This window comes from Elephas maximus, chromosome 11 (assembly GCF_024166365.1).
Source record: "Elephas maximus indicus isolate mEleMax1 chromosome 11, mEleMax1 primary haplotype, whole genome shotgun sequence".
Classification (NCBI taxonomy): Eukaryota; Metazoa; Chordata; class Mammalia; order Proboscidea; family Elephantidae; genus Elephas; species Elephas maximus.
Window position 1 is genome coordinate 65,753,109 of NC_064829.1, and position 8,719 is coordinate 65,761,827.

Consider the following 8,719-nt stretch of genomic DNA (forward strand, 5'->3'; position numbering starts at 1 on the left):
CTTATAATTTTTGTTTAAATGAACAGAGCACACAATTGTATGTTTGAGGTTATCAGTCTTTTTAATCAAGCCTTAAAAGGGGGCATCATTATGAATGTTGAATGCCCAAGAAGGTGTTCAGGCTTCTTGTTTCTGTTGATTTTCTTGAACACAAATCGCGTTTTGAGTGGTTACATTGCATTGTGCTAATATCTCAGAATTTTGTTTTGTGATTCATGTTAGCCCTGCCATGGTGGTATCATAAATCTTAGACCCTCCCTCACATTTAGTTCAATTTTTTGCTCAAGAAACACGTTCATGTATCTTTGGAACTTGAAGTACTTCTAGTTTCCATAGTCCCTTTAAGCAAATTACTCATAAGAGTATTCTAATTAGTGCCCTTCTAAGCAAAAGCCTTAAGCAATTCACTCCATTTTACCAGCAAGATTAGATCCATTCATTCTGTAGACAGATACCTCCATCAAAGGGATATAGATTCTTTCTCTCCTACAGATAAGAAAACCAAGAAGTCAAATGGTGTCCAAACCTCCCTACCAAGCTCAGAAGGACAAAGGAGTCCTGACTAGTCTACAGACTGAAAGTCACCCCGGGTGTGCCTCCTCATGGACGTGGTCATCAGCAAGCCTGCTGTAAACATATAAGTATATGATTATTAAAATGACAGTGAAAATGTAGCCTACAATTATATACCCTCTTTCTCATTTGGGAAAAAAAAAAAAAATCCACTCTATTCCGAGGAAGTAGATATGGTTGGAAATTTTTAGTTTTGTTTTGTTTCAAAAGGAAAACACAGGCAGCCAAGATGCCCCAGTGTTCTGAGATCTCCCAGAGAAGACCAGGAATTCAGCACATGCTTGATTTGTAGTAGGGAGCCAGTAAATATTTCTTGAATTTGTTAAATCCATGAGATTATGTATGTAAATACTTAGAAGAGTGGCATGTAGTAAGCACTCAGTAAGTATGAGCTAGGATTTTAGCAGGCGTTTAGAAGTCCTCATGGGCACAGATACAAAATGTTATGAATTACTCTGTGTTCCTTGGAAAATATTGTTGACTTTTTGTTTTGTGTTCTGTCTGGACTCTAGTCATAGGTCTGGACATCTTACCCAATGGAGAGTCCTTGTGGTTCTACCTGTATTCACCAGCCTCTTTGCCATGTTGCTATTTGTCGCCACCTTGCTTTTCACCAAAATTTGCAGGCACTGAAGAAATGCAGAATATATGCCAGTGGATGATACTGGTTAATTATGGCTTTTGAAGTTTTGACTGATTCCTAAGAAAGTCGATCACGCCATTAAATTAGGACTTATATTTGCATTGTGGGCAACTCTGAGTTATTTTTACGAATATCTTCCAAATATACATCTATCAAGATTGAACAAGATTGGCATAGTATTATAGAACATATTTCATAGAATCACCAAAGCAAAAGAGACAGAATGTATAGGTTCTGTTACTGAATATCCTCTTGTTTTGACTGCTGTCAAAATGACTTAGTGCTTTAGTTTACCCACATATGAAGTGAACTGTCTAAAATTTGGCCAACCCAGTGACACTTTAAGTTTTAGTGAAAATGGAATCCATTGTAAAGAAATGTCATTATTTAACCAAGCATTTACTGAAAGTTAGTATATGCCAATCATATGTCCTATATTCTATTTTCCTGCTGCTGTTGAGCTCACAAGCTAGCGAAGAACCACAACACAATGGAATAAGTGCTAAAAACAGAAATGGGTAAGAGAACACGGGGGCAGGTTAATTCTGGTGGGGTAGCATCATTAGGCTTCATGGAGATGAGGCATTTGCACTGGGCCTTGGGGAATGAATAAAAGTTAATTAGGAGGATGGAGGGGCTGTGATAGGTAGAATATATGGAATTTCAAGTTTTTATATCATCAGAATGGATATAAAACTGCTTCAGACCTACAACCTGAGAGCATGGATAGGTACTACTGACAATCCAGACGCCTCTTGCTTGCAGCTATTATTGAAAAAAAAAAAAAAAAAAAGACTCCTGTGCCAAAGGACACTTGAGATCTATAAGGCAAAAGTCCTAATAAACTATTTCTCCAGGCTTTTACTAGTTTTTCAGGTTTCATTTTCTTTAAAAAAAAAAAAAAAAAGTTCTTTTTGCTTTAAAAAATAAATTATACATTCTCCTTCTCCTGAATTCTACTGCGTAGATAGCATGATGTACCAGACTCCTGCCACAGTGTATTGCTCAGAACCACCCCCTCCCACCCCCATCCAAAGATTGAAACATTCCCCCACCTGCTGGGAGAGTTGGTGTCTAACATCCCCCTGCTGAGTACTCTGAAGATTGCTTCAGAGCTAAAGAGAGCCATCTTAGCCCAGATCCTGCTCCTTTTGCTGGAGACCACCACATCCAACCATGGGTAAGGGAGGAGGTATAAAAAAGCCCAGCCCTGACTTCATTTCAGAACAACTTTGAAGGCCATTGCAGCTCCAGAACTCCCCACAGGACCAGCTGACCTCTCCCTCTGCCGGCTCCTGATTCCTTCACCCCCTACAGGTATTGCTCCTAAGAATAAAATATTGCCCCATAAACTTCCTATATGCAGCGCTTTATCTCATAGCCTGTGTCCCAGGGAGCCCAACTTACAAGAGTTGGTAACAAGAAAGGCAGATTCTTAAAAGGGGCTTAGGGACTGGGTCTCCCACTGGCAGTAAGGATCCTGTCACTGGCAAGCCTCTGACATGCAGGAGGTGTGCGATTGTTCAAACTTTAACTGGTGATGAATGGAGATGGCATACTGATGGAAGGGAGCCACAGGAGAGTGCAATGTATCAGGCATTTAAGAAGTAAGAGAACATACAAATTATAAGGACAATGGAATTGGATGGCTGTTTCTGGGTGCACTGGAAAAAGACAATGAAAAGTGGAAGATGATTAATCACCAATTAAAGGCTAACTGTGAAACCCAGAGAGACTTCTTGGCAGCACGTATGGAGAGCCTCATCTACTGCAGCCAAAAAAAAAATGCTGAAGACTGGGCCTACGACTTAATTATAACAGAAGCAGAGCTCCAGGGGAGCTTGAACTCTTCACATCTGAAGGGCTGCTTCACTACGACCAGAGCCCTGATTGGGAAGGGATGGGACTATCCGAGACAATGCCCTGGAACAATCTCGAATCCTCAGATTCCTGTGAAGCCTCTGGGGCTGCATAAGGGCCCGTCCCTTCGTTCTCAAAGCTAGTGCTCCCCCTTTTCTTGAGAATGGTACAGAAGCCTCTCTTCTGCAGAACAACGCATGTTCCCCATGTCCTCTCCAAGTCATCAGACCAATTAACCAGGGTTAAATCTCAAAATAACCTGGCTGCGGAAGTGCTGGGCCTGCTAAGACAGGAAAAGGACTCTATCTCAAAGGAGATGTAAGACCCAGCTAGCATGGATCTGCAGGAACTGGGAGGGTTATAAGACTGGATTCTGAGTGTGCTGCGTCCAAAAGAGACAATAGAAACTTAGACAAAGGAGAGTTCATTGATATGGGAATCAACACCCTGGCAAGGACCTGGGTAAAGGTGCTAATCTGCAGCTAACAAGCTGCTAAGCTTGGAGAAAATGATGCTCACACCAAGTCAAAAAGAACTGCCAGAAGTGCCGCGGCAGATGGTGGAAGAAGAACCAGAAGCTCAGAGTGGTGGCACTGCTGGAGTTGATATGCTCCATAGGCCAGAAAACCCTCCAGATAACTGTTCTTTGAGGAAAGGCTGGGGACATCTCTTTCCCAAACCAATAAGAGTTGTGTAGGTAGAAGGGCACCAGCATCATTGTAGACCAGGGTGAAAGTAGAAGATGCCATTACAGAAGCAGGCCCCCTGATAATAAAGGGCATAATAGAATCCTAGAATAACAGTGTCCCCCCCCACCCCAAATAAACCAAACCCATTGCCATCAAGACAATTATGACTCATAGCAACCCTATAAGACAGAGTAGAACTGCCCCACAGGGTTTCCAAGGAGCCACTGGTGGATTCAAACTGCTGACCTTTTGGTTAGCAGCCACAGCTCTTAACTACTGTGCCACCAGGGCTCCAACAGAGGCCCACTGGGTCCACTTATCTTAATGGACACCAAGGCTAAAGTGGTGACCAGAGGGGGCTGACCTGCAGAGATCTCTTTGGAGATGATTAATAAAACCTATCGTATCCAGGGGAAACCCTGGTGGTATAGTGGTTAGGTCTTCGGCTACTAACCAAGAGGTGAGCCGTTCAAATCTGCCAGGCGCTCCTTGGAAACTCTATGGGGCAGTTCTACTCTGTCCTATAGGGTCCCTATGAGTTGGAATCGACTTGACAGCAGTGGGTTTGGGTTTTGGGGTTTTTTGTTTTTTTTTTTTAATCATCTCTAGGGGCAAGATTGGATGGTAGCCAACAATCTATATAACCAAAAGAAATCCTGAATGAATAACAGGAGGCTGAAGGAAGCCACCCCAATAAAAACTCAAAATCACTTGCATGATTTGTAAACCTGAAGGGCCTGTTTAGCAGGAGCTCAGACACTGCCACGGATGAGGGTATGGGCCAGCCCCCTAGCAAGCCACCAAGATGAGCAGAGGTTCTTGCCAAAGAAAGGAGAATTTAAAATGGGTAGGAGAGGCACGGTCTCAGTGGTGGCCTCCAGACCAACAACAGGGATTGTAATTTGTCCCACTAATATTTCTAAGCTTCCTCCACAATCCTGGAAGAGCTACTTCCACAATTAATTCAAAGCAATTGGATCCGAGAGGGGCAAGAGGTGAACTATAGTGGATCCTGTGGTGTACACTAATTCCCCCAGGTGCTGGGGTTGTTGGCGCCTAACATCATTCAGCTGAGTCCTTCTCCAGGCATTGCCTGGGGCTGAAAAGATCCACTTATCTCAAGGTCACACCATCCTTCCAGAAGGCAGCTGCATCCAAAGACCAGTCAGCCATGGGGATATAAAGACTCAACCCTCATTTTAAGTGTTAGTTGCATTCATTATTCCACTTAATTCTTAATCCTGAAAGCTAACTGGTCTTCCCTCAATTTGGGGCATTTCTAAAGGCCCATCCCATATTCATAGTTCCCAGTGGGCTAGGCTGAGACGGATGTTGCAACTGCATTACAACCCTGCCAATTCTTGCTACCTTCACACAAGTGTTGATCCTGAGATCACTTGCTAATAAACCTCCTGAAGGCCAATTTCCATCTCAGAGTCTCCTTCAGAGAAAATGAGTTCTGTAACTGCCTAGGTTCAAATCTGGCTCTGCCACTTACTAAGTAACTCTCTGAGCCCCAGTTACTTAAATTTCCTTGTGCCCCAGTTTCCTCATCTATACAATGGGAATAATGATCATACCTACCTCCTTGACTTGTTATAAGAATTAAAAAGAGAAAAGAGTTAATGTATGTAGAGCACTTAACAGTGTGGGGCACGTAGTAAATACTCAATACATGGTAACTATGCTAACTATTATCATCATTTTACAGTATAATTATGAGATATGTCAAATCTTCACATTCTACTTCTGTATTACAGGGAAATATGCTTTCCCCTTAAATTTTTTCTGTGTTTTTTTCTTTTCTTCAACCCAGATCCAAGTGCCTACTTCTAAAAAGTGAGGTGGAAAGGTAGAAGGGAACCAATATTTCTGAGTATTTTTTGTGCCAGACACTGTATTAGGTGCATTCATTATTCTGCTTAATCCTTAATCCTGAAAGCCATGAATTATTATCTCCCTTTCAGAGTTGAAAAAAATTGCAGGCCACACAAGATAAATGATCGAGACTGCACAGCTAATAAAGGGCAAATCCAATATTTGAATCCTGGATGCTCGGCTGCCAAGGCCCAGGCCCTCTCTGTCCTCCCAGCGTCTGTTACGCGACAGAGACGAGGTGCAACAACAGGAGGCTGCCGACCCTCTTCTTTTAGGAGCAGAAGAAAATAAGCATTATCCCCCCTCACCTTTGGTTTTGTGGCCATTTTGCCAAATTTTAAAAAGAAGTAGGGTTACTTTGATTCTCCGTTGTGAGTAATATGACTATTTTCCCGTGAAATACCTGACTTAAAATGTGTAAGCTTTTTAAAATGGGCTGTATTCCAAGGAATAATTTTTATTACAACTCAGGGACCAGTTTTTTCTCCTATGAATTGAGTTTCTTTGGGAAAATAAAATTTGGTTTGTAGAAATCGGCCCTCATTTTCCTTGGCTACTCAGTAGCATTTGGCCCTGCTGACCAATACTCCTCTCTCTCCCTGCCTCCAGGGAGTATCCTGTCTCTCTGACCTCTCCTCCTTGGTGCTTCTGGAAGCAACTTCCTTAGGCTGCTCATTCTCATGTTGAATCAAAAAACTAAGGAGATCAATTCTCATAACGTGAGAGTCACTAACATATATAAAACACAGTTCAGAAACTTAAGATATAAGAATGGAACTAGAGGCCAGATTTCTAAGCCTCACCTCCCAGGTGAGTTGAACTTCCATCTAGACAGAAATATTACAAAATTAATTACTCCACCTGGCCAGCATTTTCCAAAGAGGATGCAGTACAGGGGCCTCTACAGTCTCTTCTGTCACATATTGGGTTTACAAAACCTTAGCTCCCCATCCTTGATGATCTTGCTCCTGGAAATACTGGAATATATCAGAACTTTCTAGAACAAACCAGGATACACATTGTAGTTGTATCTCTTAGACTCAACTTTGGCCCTGGCTGTATGATGAACACATCTTGGTTCTCTTCGCTAACAAGTCAAGGGACCCTCTATGAGGGTCTGAGTGGGCTTTGCCTGTCCTTTTATTGAAAAAATACCAGCTCCTATACCTACTTCCTCTGCACCCCCTCACACTTAGCTTTCTGTCTGTCGTTTCCAAACCATGTAGGGGAAGGGGATGGGTGAGGCTTCCAGGAAACATTAGTGAGTGATGAACTGTAATTAGCCACTCACTTTGGCTCTGAATTTTTTAACAGCTAGAGCAGAGGTGGATTGTTGTCGCTAGTTGCCACCGAGTCAGCTCTGACTCATGGCAACCCCATGAACAACAGAATGAAAAATTGCCTGATCCTGCAGCATCTTCATGATCATTGGTGTGCTCGAGTCCATTTTTGTGGCCATTGTGTATTTTGAGTGCATTCCAACCTAGGGGCTCACTATATGGACAATATTCTGTTGTGATCCATGGGTTTTTCATTGGTTAATTTTCAGAAGTAAATCACCAGATCACCAGACCTTCCTTTCTAGTCTGTTTTAGTCTGAAAGCTCTGCTGAACCTGTCCACCATGGGTGACCCTGCTGTTATTTGAACTATCAATGGCATAGCTTCCAGCATCATAGCAACACACAAGCCACCATAGTACACCAAAATGACAGATATGTGGTGGAGAGGTAGATTAGATAGTCCTAATTATCTGATACAGGGAGAACCCATATTGGGCATAAAAAAAGATAAACTTCCTATCCCTAGACCCTGGGTGGAATGTACTGCCTGGACCCTTAATGTAAAGAATTCAAAGGAAGAGGTAACATATATTGAGACCATGGTTGGCACCTGATGTACATGACTTCACTGAAGCCTTTCAAAAATACTATGAGTCCACATTCTATAGGTTAGAAAACTGATACACTGAGAGACAAATAAACTGGCCTAAGGTCACACAGTTAGTTAAATATGGGAGCTAGGATTCAAATCCAAATTGTTCTTTCCCCTCAATGGACAAAATCTTCAAGGCCAGTAGCTTTATAGTAGCTCAGGAGAATGCTTCGTTCTCATATTGACTCCATAAAAAAACAAGTAGATCAAAATTCAATCTTCATTTACTTATTCCACAATCACTTATTGAATGGCTATTATTTTCCAAGCATTTCTAGAGAGGGATAAATTAATACAGCCCAGGCACTCGTGTCCTTTATGCATTTTGAAAGCTATCCAGCTAATGCGGTGTATTTTGTGAAGCCCATTATACATATTGTGCGTGCAGGCAGGCGCATGCACACGCGCGCGCTCCCCCTCACTTCTGGTGATTTAACTTAGAGCAATTCTCAATGACTGTGCTCACCCAGTTTCCCCACAGTGTCCATAGGTGCCAGGCTCTGTGTGGTGCCTCTAGATAGACCAGTGCTTTGTCTGCTTTCTTAAGTGCTTCAGGCTGTGCTTCCCTGGATCCTAACCTCCCAAACCCGTTGATTCCCGACTTCATTTTTCTACCTCTTCCAGCCTTCTAGCCTTCAGTCCTAGGGTGCAGTGGAAACTCAGAGGAAGAAGGAAGTGAGAAAGGAAACAAATATCTGGCCCTGGGAAGTCCCCTCTGACTGCAGAGCAATGACACTGGCAGACAATTGTGACAAACACTTGAACATGTCCATTCTGGTATATTTAATTGAAATTTCAACTCATTAATTTAGTTCTTCATTCATGTGTTTTAAAGCTGGGTAATTTTCTCAGCCTGCTTCCAGCAAGTAGAATTTTGGAGGTCTGACAGCTTCATTTCATGATGGACTTTCTCTGTTGCTTTCAGTCCAAACTTTCACTGAGACTCATTCCATTAGATACAGAAGGATGAGGATATCAGGAGGCAGGGATCATACGGTCACCATAAGAGTCTGTGCACCACACAGGGAGAACACTTTAGGAGCTATTGCAGAATCCAGATGTTGAAGTTCTGAACTGCGGTGATCACAACAGAGATATGAAGATGAACAAATTCACCATACATTTTGGAGGTGGAATGGACA